We start from the raw sequence: 18,727 nt of genomic DNA, 5'->3' as shown, positions 1-18,727 counted from the left end.
AAAGCTGAGCTCCTGTGAGCTGTGAGAACAAAGAAGAGAAAGGGAAATCTCTCCCAGCAGCCTCAGAAGCAGCGGATTAAAGCTCCACAATCAACTTGATGTCTGTGGAATACCTGAATAGACAAGGAATGATCCCAAATTGAAGCGGTGGACTTTAGGAGCGAGATCTATGATTTTTTTTCCCTTTTCCTCTTTTCATGAATGTGTAAGTGTATGCTTCCGTGTGAGATCTTGTCTGTATAGTCTTGCTTCCACCATTTGTCCTAGGGCTCTATCCGTCCATAGTTTTTTTTAAAAAAATTTTTTTTCTTAATAATTAATTTTAATTCTAATAACTTTATTATACTTTACATTCGTTCTTTCTTTCCTTCCTTCCTTCCCTCCTTTAGACAACGAATCACCCCAAATTGAGGAGGTGGTCTCTGAGAGCAAGATTTATGATTTTTCCCCTTTACCTCTTTTTGTGAGGGTGTATGTGTATGCTTCTGTGTAACATTTTCTCTGTATAGCTTTGCTTCCAACATTTGTCCTAAGGTTCTATCCTTCACTTTTTTTTTTTTCTAAATATTTTTTAATTCAATAACTATATTATACTTTATTTTATTTTTACTATATCTTCTTTCTTTGTCTTTTTTCCTTCTTTCCCTCCCTCCTTCCTTCCTTCCTCCCTCCCTCTCTCCCTCCTTTCTTTCCTTCTTTGCTTCTTTCTTCCTTCCTTCCTTTCCTCCTTTCCTTCTTTCTTTCCTCTACATTTTCTCCCTTTTATTCTGAGCCGTGTGGATGAAAGGCTCTTGGTGCTCCAGCCAGGAGTCAGAGCTCTGCCTGAGATAGGAGAGCCAACTTCAGGACACTGGTCAAAAAGAGACCTTCCAGCTCCACATAATATTAAACGGCGGAAATCTCCCAGAGACCTCCATCTTAACACCAGCACCCAGCTTCACTCAACGACCAGCAAGCCACAGTGCTGGACAACCTATGCCAAACAACTAGCAAAACAGGAACACAACCCCACCCATTAGCAGAGAGGCTGCCTAAAATCATAATAAGGCCACAGACACTCCAAAACACACCACCAGACGCGAACCTGCCCACTAGAGAGACAAGATCCAGCCTCATCCACCACAACACAGGCACTAGTCCCCTCCACCGGGAAGCCTACACAACCCACTGAAACAACCTTAGCCACTGGAGACAGACATCAAAAACAACGGGAACTACGAACCTGCAGCCGGCAAAAAGGAGACCCCAAACACAGTAAGATAAGCAAAATGAGAAGACAGAAAAACACACAGCAGATGAAGGAGCAAGATAAAAATGCACCAGACCTAACAAATGAAGAGGAAATACGCAGTCTACCTGAAAAAGAGTTCAGAATAATGATAGTAAGGATGATCCAAAATCTTGGAAATAGAATAGAGAAAATCCAAGAAACATTTAACAAGGACCTAGGAGAAATAAAGATGAAACAAGCAACGATGAACAACGCAATAAATGAAATTAAAAGCACTCTAGATGGGATTAATAGCAGAATAACTGAGGCAGAAGAACGGATAAGTGACCTGGAAGATAAAATAGTGGAAATAACTACTGCAGAGCAGAATAAAGAAAAAAGAATGAAAAGAATTGAGGACAGTCTCAGAGACCTCTGGGACAACATTAAACGCACCAACATTCGAATTATAGGGGTTCCAGAAGAAGAAGAGAAAAAGAAAGGGACTGAGAAAATATTTGAAGAGATTATAGTTGAAAACTTCCCTAATATGGGAAAGGAAATAGTTAATCAAGTCCAGGAAGCACAGAGAGTCCCATACAGGATAAATACAAGGAGAAATACGCCAAGACACATATTAATCAAACTGTCAAAAATCAAATACAAAGAAAGCATATCAAAACCAGCAAGGGAAAAACAACAAATAACACACAAGGGAATCCCCATAAGGTTAACAGCTGATCTCTCAGCAGAAACCCTACAAGCCAGAAGGGAGTGGCAGGACATACTGAAAGTGATGAAGGAGAAAAACCTGCAACCAAGACTACTCTACCCAGCAAGGATCTCATTCAGATTTGATGGAGAAATTAAAACCTTTACAGACAAGCAAAAGCTGAGAGAGTTCAGCACCACCAAACCAGCTTTACAACAAATGCTAAAGGAACTTCTCTAGACAAGAAACACAAGAGAAGGAAAAGACCTATAATAACGAACCCAAAACAATTTAGAAAATGGGAATAAGAACATACATATCGATAATTACCTTAAATGTAAATGGACTAAATGCTCTCACCAAAAGACACAGATTGGCTGAATGGATACAAAAACAAGACCCTTATATATGCTGTCTACAAGAGACCCACTTCAGACCTAGAGACACATACAGACTGAAAGTAAGGGGATGGAAGAAGATATTCCATGCAAATGGAAACCAAAAGAAAGCTGGAGTAGCAATTCTCATATCAGACAAAATAGACTTTAAAATAAGGACTATTAAAAGAGACAAAGAAGGACACTACATAATGATCAAGGGATCGATCCAAGAAGAAGATATAACAATTGTAAATATTTATGCACCCAACATAGGAGCACCTCAATACATAAGGCAAATACTAACAGCCATAAAAGGGGAGATCGAAAGTAACACATTCATAGTAGGGGACTTTAACACCCCACTTTCACCCATGGACAGATCATCCAAAATGAAAATAAATAAGGAAACACAAGCTTTAAATGATACATTAAACAAGATGGACTTAATTGACATTTATAGGACACTCCATCCAAAAACAACAGAATACACATTTTTCTCAAGTGCTCATGGAACATTCTCCAGGATAGATTATAACTTGGGTCACAAATCAAGCCTTGGTAAATTTAAGAAAATTGAAATTGTATCAAGTATCTTTTCTGACCACAACGCCATGAGACTAGATATCAATTACAGGAAAATATCTGTAAAAAATACAAACACATGGAGGCTAAACAATACACTACTTAATAATGAAGTGATCACTGAAGAAATCAAAGAGGAAATAAAAAAATACCTAGAAACAAATGACAATGGAGACACAACGACCCAAAACCTATGGGATGCAGCAAAAGCAGTTCTAAGGGGGAAGTTTATAGCAATACAAGCCCACCTTAAGAAACAGGAAACATCTCGAATAAACAACCTAACCTTGCACCTCAAGCAATTAGAGAAAGAAGAACAAAAAAAACCCAAAGCTAGCAGAAGGAAAGAAATCATAAAAATCAGATCAGAAATAAATGAAAAAGAAATGAAGGAAACGATAGCAAAGATCAATAAAACTAAAAGCTGGTTCTTTGAGAAGATAAACAAAATAGATAAACCACTAGCCAGACTCATCAAGAAAAAAAGGGAGAAGACTCAAATCAATAGAATTAGAAATGAAAAGGGAGAAGTAACAACTGACACTGCAGAAATAAAAAAAAATCATGAGAGATTACGACAAGCAACTCTATGCCAATAAAATGGACAATCTGGAAGAAATGGACAAATTCTTAGAAATGCACAACCTGCCAAGACTGAATCAGGAAGAAATAGAAAATATGAACAGACCAATCACAAGCCCTGAAATTGAAACTGTGATTAAAAATCTTCCAACAAACAAAAGCCCAGGACCAGATGGCTTCACAGGTGAATTCTATCAAACGTTTAGAGAAGAGCTAACACCTATCCTTCTCAAACTCTTCCAAAATATAGCAGAGGGAGGAACACTCCCAAATTCCTTCTACGAGGCCACCATCACCTTGATACCAAAACCAGACAAGGATGTCACAAAGAAAGAAAACTACAGGCCAATATCACTGATGAACATAGATGCAAAAATCCTCAACAAAATACTAGCAAACAGAATCCAACAGCACATTAAAAGGATCATACACCATGATCAAGTGGAGTTTATTCCAGGAATGCAAGGATTCTTCAATATACGCAAATCTATCAATGTGATAAACCATATTAACAAATTGAAGGAGAAAAACCATATGATCATCTCAATAGATGCAGAGAAAGCTTCAGACAAAATTCAACACCCATTTATGATAAAAACCCTGCAGAAAGTAGGCATAGAGGGAACTTTCCTCAACATAATAAAGGCCATATATGACAAGCCCACAGCAAACATCATCCTCACTGGTGAAAAACTGAAAGCATTTCCACTAAGATCAGGAACAAGACAAGGTTGCCCACTCTCACCACTCTTATTCAACATAGTTTTGGAAGTTTTAGCCACAGCAAGCAGAGAAGAAAAGGAAATAAAAGGAATCCAAATCAGAAAAGAAGAAGTAAAGCTGTCACTATTTGCAGATGACATGATACTATACATAGAGAATCCTAAAGATGCTACCAGAAAACTACTAGAGCTAATCAATGAATTTGGTAAATTAGCAGGATACAAAATTAATGCACAGAAATCTCTGGCATTCCTATATACTAATGATGAAAAATCTGAAAGTGAAATCAAGAAAACACTCCCATTTACCATTGCAACAAAAGGAATAAAATACCTAGGAATAAACCTACCTAAGGAGACAAAAGACCTGTATGCAGAAAATTATAAGACACTGATGAAAGAAATTAAAGATGATACAAATAGATGGAGAGATATACCATGTTCTTGGATGGGAAGAATCAACATTGTGAAAATGACTCTACTACCCAAAGCAATCTACAGATTCAATGCAATCCCTATCAAACTACCACTGGCATTTTTCACAGAACTAGAACAAAAAATTTCGCAATTTGTATGGAAACACAAAAGACCCCGAATAGCCAAAGCAATCTTGAGAACGAAAAAAGGAGCTGGAGGAATCAGGCTCCCTGACTTCAGACTATACTACAAAGCTACAGTAATCAAGACAGTATGGTACTGGCACAAAAACAGAAAGACAGATCAATGGAACAGGATAGAAAGCCCAGAGATAAACCCATGCACATATGGACACCTTATCTTTGATAAAGGTGGCAGGAATGTACAGTGGAGAAAGGACAGCCTCTTCAATAAATGGTGCTGGGAAAACTGGACAGGTACATGTAAAAGTATGAGATTAGATCACTCCCTAACACCATACACAAAAATAAGCTCAAAATGGATTAAAGACCTAAATGTAAGGCCAGAAACTATCAAACTCTTAGAGGAAAACATAGGCAGAACACTCTATGACATAAATCACAGCAAGATCCTTTCTGACCCACCTCCTAGAGTAATGGAAATAAAAACAAAAATAAACAAATGGAACCTAATGAAACTTCAAAGCTTTTGCACAGCAAAGGAAACCATAAACAAGACCAAAAGACAACCCTCAGAATGGGAGAAAATATTTGCAAATGAAGCAACCGACAAAGGATTAATCTCCAAAATTTACAAGCAGCTCATGCAGCTCAATAACAAAAAAACAAACAACCCAATCCAAAAATGGGCAGAAGACCTAAATAGACATTTCTCCAAAGAAGATATACAGAATGCCAACAAACACATGAAAGAATGCTCAACATCATTAATCATTAGAGAAATGCAAATCAAAATTACAATGAGATATCATCTCACACCAGTCAGAATGGCCATCATCAAAAAATCTAGAAACAATAAATGCTGGAGAGGGTGTGGAGAAAAGGGAACCCTCTTGCACTGCTGGTGGGAATGTGAATTGGTTCAGCCACTATGGAGAACAGTATGGAGGTTCCTTAAAAAACTACAAATAGAATTACCATATGACCCAGCAATCCCACTACTGGGCATATACCCTGAGAAAACCAAAATTCAAAAAGAGTCATGTACCAAAATGTTCATTGCAGCTCTATTTACAATAGCCTGGAGATGGAAACAACCTAAGTGCCCATCATCGGATGAATGGATAAAGAAGATGTGGCACATATATACAATGGAATATTACTCAGCCTTAAAAAGAAACGAAATTGAGCTATTTGTAACGAGATGGATAGACCTAGAGTCTGTTATACAGAGTGAAGTAAGTCAGAAAGAAAAAGACAAATACCGTATGCTAACACATATATATGGAATTTAAGAAAAAAAATGTCATGAAGAACCTAGGGGTAAGACAGGAATAAAGACGCAGACCTACTGGAGAACGGACTTGAGGATATGGGGAGGGGGAAGGGTGAGCTTTGACAGGGCGAGAGAGAGTCATGGACATATACACACTAACAAACGTAGTAAGGTAGATAGCTAGTGGGAAGCAGCCGCATGGCACAGGGATATTAGCTCGGTGCTTTGTGACAGCCTGGCGGGGTGGGATAGGGAGAGTGGGAGGGAGGGAGACGCAAGAGGGAAGACATATGGCAACATATGTATATGTATAACTGATTCACTTTGTTATAAAGCAGAAACTAACACACCATTGTAAAGCAATTATACCCCAATAAAGATGTTAAAAAAAAAAGTTTATGGTCTAGAAAGACAAGCAAAGAAGTATACAAAATAATTATGGATTGTGAAAAATATTGTGAAGGAAATAAAGAGGAAACTATGACACAGAATAATGCAGAGGGCAGTACTTACATAGGGTGTTCAGGGAGGGCATCTATGAAAATATATTTAAGGATGAGAAAGTGATGACAGTGTTGAACTTTACCTGACTTCTATGCTCCCAGAAAACAGTGATGGTTAAGAAATCTCCCCAGTCTTTTTTTCCCCAAATCCCCCACCCCTTTGTGTTCTAGAAAATGACTAACTGCAATGAACCACCATTCCCCACATGGCTTAGATAAGACTTGCTATCCACTCTTTCTCATGACTCCCACAAGATTTGTAGATGGCTCCCATTTTTACTGGTGACAAGGTTAGACCCAGACCATTCCTCTTTTGCCTGAATCTGTTGACATGGTCAGACAGTGACCCTCTTTCTTCTTTGTCTCATGAATAATTAGCCAAGATTAGAATTGTTTGTTCCCCTGAAACCAGCTAAGCATTTCCTGTTCCACTGAAACTTCCTCTGATTGAAAAAACAATCCCAACTAGAAATAACCCCACCTGTAACTTGTCTACTCCTCCCCATAAAAATCTAAGGCAAACCTCCTCTGCTGAGACACGCTGTAGTAGGCTGGAAAATGGCCCTCCAAGATACTCAGGTCCTAATCCCTGGAATCTATGAATATCTTACCTTATGCGGAAAAAGAGCTTTTGCAGATGTGATTAATGAGCTTGAGTCGGGACGATTATCCTGGATTATCTGGTTGGACCCTAAACAGAATCACAAGTATCCTTGTAAGAGGGGAGCAGGAGACTCGACCACAGATAAAAGAGAAGACAGCCATGTGATGGAAGCAGAGAGAAGCAGAGTCAGAGAAAAGATGCTCCATCACTGGTTTTGAAGATAGAGGAAGGGACCAGGAGACAAGGAATTCAGCTCTAGATGTGGGAAGAAGAAAGGGAACATATTCTCCCCTGGACCCTCCAGAGGCAGCACGGCCCTGCCAACACCCCGATTTTAGCCACGTAAGATTCATTTTGGATTTCTGGCCCACACAACAATAATAGGATAACTTTCTATTGTTTAAAGCCGCTAATTTGCAATGATTTGTTACACCAACCATAGGAAACTTAATACGTACTCTAATCTTCAGATCTGAGGTGCTTCCCTATTGCAATAGCCTGAATAAAATCCATCTCCTCACTTACTCATGTTTTTGTCTTTGACAGTGCTAACCATACGACGAACGGGGAGCAGAACACTCCAGGCAGAGTGACCAACATGGACAGAGGTCCTCAGGCCAAAGAGAAGTTGGTGGGTTCTAGAACCTGGGAGATGAGCGTGACTCAAGATGAAGTTGAATGTTAACAGTCTGACAGGGCCCTGGACCATGGCAGGGAATCTGGACTTTATTATATTTGTGATGAGAAACTTTTAGAAGATTTCGAGCCATAAAGAGTAGAAGTAGAAAGGTCAGTTAGTCATCCCGGTAAGAAATGATGGTGGCCCCAGGATGTGGGAAGAATTTAGATATAGGGCTGGATGAAGCAGATTCTGTCTCTGTAAGGGTTGAAATATGAAACAGAGCTCAGTCAAATTAGAATAATTTGAGGAGTGTTTACTAAAGAGGGTATTTATAAAGGTTTGGCAAGATATGGGAAACCAAAACAACAAAGGAGAGTACAGTACCCTGAAGCTTATAACAAACAGTGCCAAGCCTGAAGGGAAAGGGGGAGAAAGCAGTTTCCAGAGCCTGGAAGAAAGGGCAACCATGACAAGAGCAGTGGTCTTCAGCGGAGAGACACAGCCATCCGGAGGGAACTCTGACCTTACCCTCCTCTCTCCCTCTGACCTCTTGCTGGGGCTCTCTATTGCCAAACCCAAATGCAAGCCAGAGAGCAAGAGAGCTCATTGGTTAAGTCCCTACAGGTCAGCCTTCCCAGGCAGGAAACAGGGTAGAAAGGGACAAGAGTGGATATGAAGGGAAAAAAGAAAGATAGGTGGTAGAGAGTTTAAATTAGCCCAATTTATTAAAAGAAAATGTGGAGACCTGAATTTTCTACACTATTTCCTTAATACTCAGTTTCACCTACCCCATGCCGATAGGCACAAAAACAATGGCTTTCACCTTCCTGATTTTTCTTTGAACATTTACAACTGCTCTTTTGTCCTAAAGGCAATCCAGAAAGACCGTGATTAGAACACTTGCAAGGACTAATAATGTTATCCTCAAAGTTCAGTGAAAAACCTCTTTTGATAAAAGTGTAGAACTTAAGGAAATGTTGCTACTTGAAAACTGGATAATATTCACTTTATACTGAAGAGAATTGAGTTTATGCAGCCTGGTAAGTCAAGGTTGCTTCAGAGGAGTGGAATATTGAATCACCATTAAACCAAACCACAGAAAGCCTAATTCATACATCTCTCTGCATGGATACCCATATCTTACCATTGTTTTGGTTTCCTTCTTTTTTTTTTATTACTCTGGAAGATAATTCAATTTGCATTGCACATTCCCTCACAGAAATTTTGAATCTTATGAATATAAAAATCATGGACTTGGCCCAATGTTATTTTAATCAGTTTTTCTGTTTCCTAATTCAGGATTAACTTCCCAGGATATAGGCAGAGATTTAGTAGCAAGAGCGACAGTGCGCACATTAAAATATGGAGAGCTTCAGCAGCAATTTGAGTTATGGTAATTACTGGGTTTGTTTACACAGACACAGATGAAAAGCATAACCTTTTTGTTCCTGTCTTTTTTTTTTTTTAATTTGGAAAAATTGTGTGCTACCAACAGAAAAATCATACAACAGTTGTTTAATGTCATGGAGGAAATCAGGCGCAACCAATGAGACTGAGAAATAAAGATATCAAAACTCTCAGAGGTAGTGTCTTAGCTAGGCATCCTTTTTCCTGGAGCCACTCCCTGGGGTACAGAAAGGCTCTGGTGCTCACATTCTGCTCAGAATGACTGCCACACATTTGCCTGCACCCAAATCAACTACCCAGTGGGTCTCCACTAGCATACCGGTTCCAGTGTGGCCCCACCCCAACACTGACTTCTGCTTCCACAGTCTTTCTCCACATCCTGCTCCCTGGTCCCGTTTGCTCCCTCCAAGAAGTAAGCCTGACTGAGATCGGGCCCACGTGAGCGAAGAGGAGAAGAAGGCAGATGGTTTCCAGCAACTAGGAGCCAACAGGAGAGGCACCAGTGCTCTCAGGGAATGTGAGAAAATAAGCCCATCCCTGGGAACATTTGGGAAAAAAAAACAGGCCTGCTTTTGTAAGGCTTATTGGTTACAAATATGGAAGCTTCCGCTAGACACCGTGCTTTCGTGAGAACCAGGCTGTCCCTCTTAGAGGCAGTAGGCAGACAGACTTTCACCCATCTTAGAATGGTTGAAAGGGGTGAAATTACCCAAATGACTAGGCTTGATCTCAATATCTTCTTTTACCTCTTCTACCCCATTTCCATACCAAATTGACTATGGTCCATCAACCCAGCTAAAAGAGAAGGCCTATTGATTGCCTAAAATATCTGTTCTAGGTGTTTTATGGTACACATAGTAATGGCACCCAAAGATATCTACACTTTGATCCCTGGAAAATGTGATTATGTTACTTTATATGGCAAAAGGGACTTTGCAGATGTCAGTAAGATTACTGACCTTGAGATAGAGGGATTATCCTGGATTATCTGGGTGGGCCAAATCTAATATCATGATTCCTTAAAAGTGGAGAAACTTTCCCAGCTATGATCAGAGAACCAGAAAGATGGCAGCATAAGGACTCAATCTGCTGTTGCTGCTTCTGCAGACAGAGGATGGTGGTCACAAGGCAGGGAATGTGGTCAGCTTCTGGAAGCTAGAAAAGGCAAGGAAATGGGTTCCCTCTTAGAGCTTCTAGAAAGGATTGCAGCCTTGCCAACACCTTGATTTTAGCCCTGTGAGACCCATGCCAGACTTCTGACACCTAAAGAACTGAAGATAATAAATTTGTATTGTTTAAGCCACTAAGGTTATTTGCTGTGGTCATTTGTTACAGCAGCAATGTAAAAACTTATACAGTCTTCCTCACCTCAAGCTTGGATTAGCACAATAGAAAATTTTTAATTTCTCCAGGCTCTCAAGTCTCTAGGTCATCTTAGAAACTGTTACTCACCAAACGCTTGTCCACTATCACACTACTCATTCGACTTCCCTGTTCAAGAGCCTACAAATGGCAATGTTTCCCAACTGAGCTCCCGTAAATATCAGAAGGTCTGAAGTGCCTCTTCTGGACCTGCCAAAGTTCAAAGTGGAAGGTTAATGAATACTGCTGAAAATGCCCTGAAAAGAGTCCTTGGAGAGACCAGTCAACAGGATTTTCCAGGGGCTTCATCACCAAACGTGTTGAACCACAGGAACACACTGGTTGGTTTATAAAGTCTTGCAGCGTTTACCAGTTACACAGCCCTACTGATAAAATCAGTCAGTGTGCTGGGGTGAAACCATTTCTACTACTCTGGCCAGAGTGGACAATGCAACTAATCTTGAACCGGGGGCTAGTCAGTAGGGATGGTTACATGACAATATATTATATAGCTAATTTTCCAGTCCAATCAGATGCTCTTCGAAGGTGAAAGAGGGAGACATGATTTGAAAGAGATCATGTGAGCCAAGAAAGACAGTAGAAGTATAGAGCTGACTTAGTTCTCAGACAACTTTCCAGTTTAATCCATATAACCCTCCTTCCCCTAACCCTTTCCTCTTTTCCTAGCCTTGCAATTAAAATTGTCAAATATATCATTTCTTATTGCTCAAACTTTCACTTTACATTCTATAGTAAATTTCAGCCTCTTAGTCCTATTTAACTTTTGGTAGAGCACCTTTTGTGACCTGCTTTAATGGCCTCCCTTTGGCTTAACCAAGAAACTAGCAGATATTCTGAATGATGCTTGGTCTGCAATTATTCTTGGTAAAATTATAGCTGCAAATTTATTGTTAAGAACAAAGGCCTTGGACCTGCCTCTATTTTTAAGGTAATGGAATCTCTATCAAAATGATCCTGAGTACAGTGATTTTGGTAAAATTCATAATATTGGTTAAATGTGAAGAAATTCTTTCTAACAAGTCTTGACCCCAGCAGATTCTCTAGAAATAAATTCCCTAAAGCGGTGGTCCTTAACTAAGTGTGGGCAACAAGAATCACCCTGTAGATCAAGAGTAGTCAGTTTGTAGTACGGTTTGGACATGTGCATCTGACCAGTCTTTCTAGATGATTCTCACGTGTACCCTGCTCTTAAGCCATCTGCTTTTATTTTCTTCCTGAAAAGTTGATGATGTTTTAAAATGAAATAACAATAGTCCTTCTCTGGGCTGTTATTTACAGAACTTTCACTTTCTGGTACTCCTATACAGAATGGCATAATTCAGAGTCAGCTTTTCATGATTATGTTAAGAGATTGGGTACTCAGTGCATAGTGAGAACTATAGTTCTGAGTTTGTATGTTTATTATTCTGATCCCCTTGATCTTTTCTGGCAGTAATTTGTGAGTTAGTCGAAAGTAGTTTTGTAGCAATAAATACCTGTTTTGTTGACTATCGGCTAGTTCCTTGTTTTTTAACAGCTGCTCACATTAGTGTCAACCTTCTGAGCTACTTATATGGTTAAGATCCATGTGCTGATTTTATGAAATTGAAAGGCTACATATATTTATCTGATCTCTGTGTTCTTCCCAAGAGCCTTGTAGGAGCATTCTTGTGGGTTTCACAAGTCATATGCTAGTTTACTGTTTTAAAATTGGGCTATAGATACTCCTGGGGGAACAAAAGACATCCCAGGAAGTATCTTGATGGCATTCTGGACCAAACAGTTTTAAAAGACTGAACTTCTAGATAGTGATACATATGTACTTTATACTGAAATTGATCTGCCTATATACTAGTTCTTTCCCATCTCCTTTATTATAATTGCCCTTTTACAAAAGCTAGGCATATGACTCACCAACTTCAGGCTAACTGGTGCTTTTCCTTGGTGTAAAAAACTCTGGGCTTGAAACAAAGGAGAACTTCTAAATTTTTGGTACCAGAACCCAAAGTATAGCTTCTGTCATTTTGGGGCTTGCACATATTTCTAGCCAACATGAAGTGTGGCAATGATAAACGAGTTATTTTTGCCCATGTTGGGATGTTCTAAATTCAGCTACAGGATTGTGCAGTTATGGGGAATTATGATATTTTCCCATTAATATTCTCACTGCTTCCATTCCTGAATGATTGTCAAAGAATGAACTACCCCTGAAGAAGAGTTCAAGAGTTTTGTTTAAACCAGCGGTCCCCAACCTTTTTGGCAAAAGGGACCAGTTTCACGGAAGACAATTTTTCCACAGACCGGGGTGAGGGGAGGGATGGTTTCGGGATGATCCAAGCGCATTACATTTATTGTACACTTTATTTGTATTCTTAGTACATTGTAATATATAATGAAATAATTATACAGCTCACTATAATGCAGAATCAGTGGGAGCCCTGAGCTTGTTTTCACTTGCCACTCACTGATAGGGTTTTGCTGTGAGCCTGCAAGCAATTGATTTATTATGGTCTCTGTGCAGTCAGACGTCTCTGCTAATCTGTATTTGCAGCCACTCCCCAGCCCTAGCATCACTGCCTCAGCTCCACCTCAGATCATCAGGCATTAGATTCTCATAGGAGTGCGCAGCCTAGATCCCTTGCATGAGCAGTTCACAGTAGGGTTCATGCTCCTGTAAGAACCTAAGAATCTAAAGCCACCGCTGATCTGACAGGAGGCAGAGCTCAGGCGTTAATGCAAGTGATGGGGAGCGGCTGTAAATACAGATGAAGCTTCGCTCACTGGCCCACTGCTCACCTCCTGCTGTGCGGCCCAGTTCCTAACAGGCCACAGACAGATAACAGTCTGTAGCCTGGGGGTTGGGGACCCTTAGTTTAAACTGACAAAAACTGAGAAAGTTCACCTACTGAAAAACCTCTCCATAGAAAGTCTGAGCAAAAGGACACTAATCTGAGATGGAGGTTTGAGGTGCAGAAAGAAAAACAAAGAAAATGATAAAAGTCTGGGCAAACATTTTTTTAAATGACTGAAAAAAATAGTAATAATAATGCTTATTGGGATTTAAGAAAAGATATGTTTAAAATACCAGGAGGAGGAACCAAGATGGCAGAGTAGAAGGAAGTGTTCTCACTCCCTCTTGCAAGAACACCAGAATCACAACTAGCTGCTGGACAATCATCAACAGGAAGACACTGGAACTCACCAAAAAAAGATACCCCACATCCAAAGACAAAGGAGAAGCCACAATGAGACAGTAGGAGGGGTGCAATCACAGTAAAATCAAATCCCACGACTGTTGGGTGGGTGACTCACAGACTGGCGAACACTTATACAACAGAAGTCCACCCACTGGAGTGAAGTTTCTGAGCCCCATGTCAGGCTTCCCAACCTGCGGGTCCAGCAACAGGAGGAATTCCTAGAGAGTCAGACTATGAAGTCTAGTGGGAATTGATTGCAGGACTTTGACAGGACTGTGGGAAACAGAGATTCCACTTTTGGGGGGCACACACAAAGTAGTGTGCACATCGGGACCCAAGGGAAGGAGCAGTGACCCCAGGGGAGACTGAACGAGACCTACCGGCTAGTATTGGAGGGTCTCCTGCAGAGGTGGGGGGTGGCTCTGTTTCACCATGGGGACAAGGACACTGGCAGCAGAAGTTCTGGGAAGTACTCCTTGGCATGAGCCCTCCCAGACTCTGTCATTAGCCCCACCAAAGAGCCCAGGTAGGCTTCAGTGTTGGTTTGCCTCAGGCCAAACAACCAACAGAGGGGGAACCCAGCCCCACCCATCAACAGTCTAGTGGATTAAACTTTTACTGAGCTCTGCCCACCAGAGTAACAGTCAGCTCTACCCACCACCAGTCCCACCCATCAAGCCTCTTAGATAGCCTCATCCACCAGAGGGCAGACAGCAGAAGCAAGAAGAACTACAATCCTGCAGCCTGTGGAACAAAAACCACATTCACAGAAAGATAGACACGATGAAAAGGCAGAGGGCTATGTACCAGATGAAGGAACAAGATAAAACCCCAGAAAAACAACTAAATGAAGTGGAGATAGGCAACCTTCCAGAAAAAGAATTCAGAATAATGATAGTGAAGATGATCCAGGACCTCGGAAAAAGAATGGAGGCAGAGATCGAGAAGACAAGGATGTCCACTCTCACCACTATTATTCAACATAGTTTTGGAAGTCCTAGCCATGGCAATCAGAGAAGAAAAAGAAATAAAAGGAATACAAATTGGAAAATAAGAAGTAAAACTGTCACTGTTTGCAGATGACATGATACTATACATACAGAATCCTAAAAATGCCACCAAAAAATTACTAGAGCTAATCAATGAATTTGGTAAAGTTGCAGGATACAAAATTAATGCACAGAAATCTCTTGCATTCCTATACAGTAACGATGAAAAATCTGAAAGAGAAATTATGGAAACACTCCCATTTACCACTGCAACAAAAAGAATAAAACACCTAGGAATAAACCTACCTAAGAAGACAAAAGACCTGTATGCAGAAAACTATAAGACACTGATGAAAGAAATTAAAGATGATACCAACAGATGGAGAGATATACCATGTTCTTGGATTGGAAGAATCAATATTGTGAAAATGACTATACTACCCAAAGCAACCTACAGATTCAATGCAATCCCTATCAAGTTACCAATGGCAGTTTTTACGGAACTAGAACAAATCATCTTAAAATTTGTATGGAGACACAAAAGACCCCGGATAGCCAAAACAGTCTTGAGGGAAGAAAATGGAGTTGGAGGAATCAGACTCCCTGACTTCAGACTATACTACAAAGCTACAGTAATCAAGACAATATGGTACTGGAACAAAACAGAAACAGAGATCAATGGAACGAGATAGAAAGCCCAGAGAGAAATGCACACACCTATGGTCAACTAATCTATGACAAAGGAGGCAAAGATATACCATGGAGAAAAGACAGTCTCTTCTATAAGTGGTGCTGGGAAAACTGGACAGCTACATGTAAAAGAATGAAATTAGAACACTCCCTAACACCTTACACAAAAATAAACTCAAAATGTATTCGAGACCTAAATGTAAGACCAGACACTATAAAACTCTTAGAGGAAAACATAGGAAGAACACTCTTTGACATAAATCACAGCAAGATCTTTTTTGATCCACTTCCTAGAGTAATGGAAATAAAAACAAAAATAAACAAATGGGACCTAATGAAACTTCAAAGCTTTTGCACAGCAAAGGAAACCATAAACAAGACGAAAAGACAACCCTCAGAATGGGAGAAAATATTTGCAAATGAATCAACGGACAAAGGATTAATCTCCAAAATATATAAACAGCTCATGCAGCTCAATATTAAAGGAACAAACAACCCAATCCAAAAGTGGGCAGAAGACCTAAATAGACATTTCTTCAAAGAAGACATACAGATGGCCAAGAAGCACATGAAAAGCTGCTCAACATCACTAATTATTAGAGAAATGCAAATCAAAACTACAATGAGGTATCACCTCACACCAGTTAGAATGGGCATCACCAGAAAATCTACAAACAACAAATGCTGGAGAGGGTGTGGAGAAAAGGGAACCCTCTTGCACTGTTGGTGGGAATGTAAATTGATACAGCCACTATGGAGAACAGTATGGAGGTTCCTTAAAAATCTAAAAATAGAATTACCATATGATCCAGCAATCCCACTACTGGGCATATACCCAGAGAAAACCATAATTCAAAAAGACACATGCACCCCAATGTTCATTGCAGCAGTATTGACAATAGCCAGGTCATGGAAGCAACCTAAATGCCCATTAACAGACGAATGGATAAAGAAGTTGAGGTACATATATACAATGGAATATTACTCAGCCATAAAAAAGGAAAGAAATTGAGTCATTTGTTGAGACGTGGATGGATCTACAGACTGTCATACAGAGTGAAGTAAGTCAGAAAGAGAAAAACAAATATCTTATATTAACGCATGTATGTGGAACCTAGAAAAATGGTACAGATGAACCGGTTTGCAGGGCAGAAGCTGAGACACAGATGTAGAGAACAAACGTATGGACACCAAGGGGGGAAAACCGCGGTGGGGTGGGGATGGTGGTGTGCTGCACTGGGCAACTGGGATTGACATGTATACACTGATGTGTATAAAATTGATGACTAATAAGAACCTGCAGTATAAAACAAACAAACAAAAAAAACAAGTAGTACTAAATTTTCTTTGGATTATTTGTATGGAAATATGTTAATATAAATGTTTCAGACATTACATGAAATTTCTAAAAATCTTATATGTTCTGGTATAATGTTATAAGTCATAATTGTAGTTATTATTTTAAAATGTATATGTCAGAAATAACTAAAAAAAAAAATGTTTAAAATACTAGACAATAATAGTATATATGCCAAAAGAAAAATTAACGGAGTCAAAGCATTCTAAGGTCCTTATGTTATCCAGAAGAAAGATAATAATTTTGTTTTAGATCTTTGAAACTCATGAATTAAGCATGTGTGTTTTAATTTATCTGAAACAACAGAATCAGAGAGTAAAACTTCTAAATTAATAGAGGGAAAAAATAAAATAATTAAATTAATTTAAAGAAAATTAATAATAAAAGTTAAAAGGCACAAGGGGTAAAAACAAACAGAGAACATATGAAAGGAGCCCAAATTAGGATAGATTTGAATCTAGTATGGAGTTTACATGCTAGTGGAAGAAACATACAAGTGAAATGAATAAATATGTACATAATTTCATGTAGTATTGTGCTATGAAGAAAAATCAAATAGGGTAAAGCATTAGGTGTTGCTTAGAAGAAAACTATTTTTAGATAAGGGAAGATCTGAGAGAAAAGGGGAGGAAGCAAGATTCTAAGGCTTTTTATCTTGAGCCAGAGAAAAGGTTGAAAAGAGAAGAGGAGACAGAAAAGAGACAGGTGATGTGGGAGACAGAGAAGAGACAGGTGATGTGGGAGGAAAACCAGAGTATGTCCCGGTGAAGAAATGTTTGAACAAGGAGGCCACGGTCAACTGTGAAACGAAGAATGTCTGGTTAATTTTCTACACACATCTTTCCCAGACCTGGAGAACAAGGGCCAGGCTCAGTATTAAGAAGAGTTGTCATAGTCTCATTAGGCATATATAAACCCAGAGAGTGGCTAAGTGCAAGGACTCTGAAGCCAGACCACCTGAAGTTGACTCTTGGCTCCATCTCTTTCTGGTTGTGAGCTGTGTGGTCTTAGGCAAATTATTTGACCTCTCTGTGCTTTGGTTTCCCCATCTGTATGATGGGGATAGTAATAGCACTTGTTTTCTCTGTTTGTTGTGATTAAATGAGTTAATATTTATAAAGCACTTAGAATATACCTGGAATATAAAGTAATCACCATGTATGTCCTTGTTAAAAAGAGAAAAATCCCTAAAATGGCAAAGATAGGAAGGACAACTTTGCTTGAAAGTACAGACTTGCATTCTCAGTAGGTTCTCTGGCACAAGATTTAAGTAATTAAATTATCAGCATGACTGATAGGATAATTATATTCTGATCAATATACAGCACGAAATAAACATGTCTGGTTCTTCTTTACTGTAGTATCTTGAATTTAAGGTGTATTTTCATATAAAATTATATTTCAGTGTCATAAGGAATATTCTTTAAACGCTTAGTGGTTCAGACCCCTAACCTGTTACTCTTTTCCAGCTGGATTATTCCCTCTTCTCTTTTCAATCTAAAATAAACTCAGATGAAAAGTGACAACAATATAATTTTCAGTCTCCACATTAATAGAATAGCTTAATACTTTCTTGGTGTTAGCTATTGTAAGGAGCCAAACAAAACATTTCCAGTGTAAAATACTGAAGTAGGTGCTTCAAAGCATTCATAAAAGTTTATGACTTTTACTAATGTGAAAGATAAATGCATGTAGTTGAGATGATTACACAAGGGGAGTATATAGCTAATGAATGATATGGTAAGTGTTATAAAAGATAAGGCAGATCTCACTACTGGTTCTAAGAAGTTTCACAAATGAAGCTCGCTTCATTCGTTGGTCTGGGTAAAGGAGTCATTACAGTCACTACATTTTAGGATATGCAAGGATTCAAACTATCTTTAATGCAAACTTCCTTAGGAAATTACTAGAGAAAGTACTTCAGCAAAATGAGGAAGTAAACTAAAAGGAAGATACTAGATCCATAAAACCAGGG

The sequence above is a fragment of the Phocoena sinus genome, chromosome 2 (genome assembly GCF_008692025.1).
Source record: "Phocoena sinus isolate mPhoSin1 chromosome 2, mPhoSin1.pri, whole genome shotgun sequence".
NCBI lineage: Eukaryota > Metazoa > Chordata > Mammalia > Artiodactyla > Phocoenidae > Phocoena > Phocoena sinus.
Note: the sequence above shows the minus strand (reverse complement) of the source record.